The sequence below is a fragment of the Gavialis gangeticus genome, unplaced genomic scaffold (genome assembly GCF_001723915.1).
Source record: "Gavialis gangeticus isolate Ggan-Ray unplaced genomic scaffold, GavGan_comp1, whole genome shotgun sequence".
Classification (NCBI taxonomy): Eukaryota; Metazoa; Chordata; order Crocodylia; family Gavialidae; genus Gavialis; species Gavialis gangeticus.
In genome coordinates, this window is record NW_017728992.1 from 128,883,392 (window position 1) to 128,885,631 (window position 2,240).

General features: G+C 40.7%; 1 protein-coding gene across 3 annotated transcripts in view; it reads left to right on the top strand.

Moving 5' to 3' along the window:
- The first annotated feature begins 1,067 nt into the window (after nucleotides 1-1,067).
- LOC109304933 (serine/threonine-protein kinase Sgk3) overlaps nucleotides 1,068-2,240 on the top strand; it is a 68,634-nt gene continuing 67,461 nt past the window's right edge. The window contains exon 1 of one of the 3 annotated variants that reach the window (XM_019527753.1): nucleotides 1,068-1,395. The gene's annotated coding sequence lies outside the window, so the exon portion shown is untranslated. The remainder of the gene's footprint in view (nucleotides 1,396-2,240) is intronic. The other 2 variants (XM_019527754.1, XM_019527752.1) reach the window with 2 other exon arrangements.

Here is a 2,240-nt window from a genome sequence, read left to right on the forward strand (position 1 = left end):
CCTCCCCCCCCCCCCACCAGATTTACCAGCCAGACTCTGCTCTTCAAGCTGCCAGGCTGACTGTGTGCATGCATGCCGCGTTTATCAGCAACATGATTGGCCACATCAGCCAAAAAAAAGCTGATAATGTCAATTTTTCCTTTATACAATACATTGGTCTAGTACAATATGGACCGATGTATTGGTACACCTCTAGCAAATGGAAAATCTGAATCCGTGCTTATGACACTGTCCTGAGGCGTCTGGTCTTAATCTATTGCCTAAATGGATTGGAGCTATTTCAAAGGAAGGTTTATAAAGGAAGTCAAAAAAACCCCAAAATCTTTGTGTGGCTAACCTCACTGATAAGTGTTATGTAGCAACTCATTGTTTATCACTTGATCCAGTTGTGAAACCATAAGGGACAACTGGAGACAGGTTTTGAGATGAGTTATTAAATGATGTGGCTAAAAAATTTTTCTTGGAGGGCTGCTTTTAAGTCAGTTTGCTGAGTGTGTGCTTAGCTGCCAATAGCTGCACACTACGGGCTCCACTTGTCTCCCAATAAGCAAGAATCTCAATGGATCTAGATTAGCTGTGGATGTTGTAATTTCCCTTGCAACAATTTAGTTTTTGCTTGTCACAGGAGAGAGTTAAGTTTGGGCACTGAGAAGTAAACCTTCCCTTGTCCCTAGAAAGCCTGGATATTAAAGATAAAGTAGCTGTGAATCACCTCTTCTTTTGCTTGCTCACCTCTGCCCTTTCCCAGTTAGGAAGGATAATGAGTATAAATTTTGCTTTTTGATCTGAGTGGTGCTTTCCCTCTGAGAAAGAGGGAAGGAGATATGGACCCAGGTGTGATGACGGGTCCTTAGCCTGACTAGAAACACCTCTACACAGCAGAGAAATAGAATGCTCTTTTAAGACCCAAAGACATTAAAATGGACATTATTTTAAAGATGGTTGGTCTTGGTCATTTAGCAAATCCAAACTAACTGGTTGTGTCCCTTCACAAAATTCAGTTGGCTTTGTTAGGATTTAGCTGGACTTCTCAAGCCACAGTACGCTGATGATCCCTGTCATCTTGCATTTTTGCTTTGTTTTTTAATATTACATTGGATGTTGATTTGTGTGATATGTGCCATATCCCTGGTGGCAAGTTGTATCTTTTTATGGTAAAAAGCAAACAGGCCACAGTTGCCCTTTCATTGGGTAGTATTTGAACATCAACACTTTCACAGGCTTTCCTAAATTTTGCATGATGCTAGTTAGTGAGGAGAGACAAACTGGGTTAACTGGAATTATTGTTTGCGGATGCCTCCTGCAGCTGGAAGCAGAACTGGCTAGAGTTTGCCAACTCTCTTGATTTCATGTATGACCCAGACCTGGATTTGAATCCAGCTCAGGAGGGGAAAGGTTAGTATAGCTGTCTTTCTCTTTGCAGCTGTTTTAGAATTGCCCATAGAAGGCACAAACCATTTTTTTTTCTGTTGACTCTCCTTTAAGTACACTTGAAGAAAAATTCCTTTTCTCTAGCCCATTCTCTACTTCCTGTCTGCTTCCTTATGTTCATTTTAGTTCTTTGAAAAACATTGGTACTTAAATTTTGATCTTAATATAATCTATAGAATCTAGGCTACAGTTTGACTAATAACCATAGCTAGGAAGTCTGGAAGTGTGTGTTTCCCTTACTACTTTGTTAGTTTTTGGGGAGTAAGAAGTTATTTTCATAAACCTACATAGTGCCAGGACCAGGGAGCTATGATTCTGATTAGAGGCTGCTACAGTAGTGTGTATGTGTACATTTTTTATAAAATATCATTTGAAAATATTGTTACTATATACTAAACTTTTGTATTATGCTTTGGGCTAAGTTTCTCATTTCTATGTAAGTGTTAGAATGGGGGATATCTGACTTTCACTTGGCTTTGTCTAAATTAGTTTTTAAGTTATGTTTAGTTACTTTTTCAGACAGATCCTGGGGAGGATTGCAGCCAGAGGGAGTGGTGGTAGACAAGGGAATTTAAATTGTTTTGTTTTATTGGTGGTGGTGGGAAGCTGCTAGCCATGCAGAAGCAAATAGTTAGCTTTTGGTTAGGGGTGCGCTGATAGAGATTTTGAGGGCCAATACCAATATGCCTCCTTAAATATCAGCTATTGGCTGATACCAGTCCGATACAGGTACCTCCAGGTGGTAAGTCTAGTGTGGGGGAAGGGACGGGGGGGCAGTCAACACCCTTGCAGTGAGGGAGGGGGCAGGG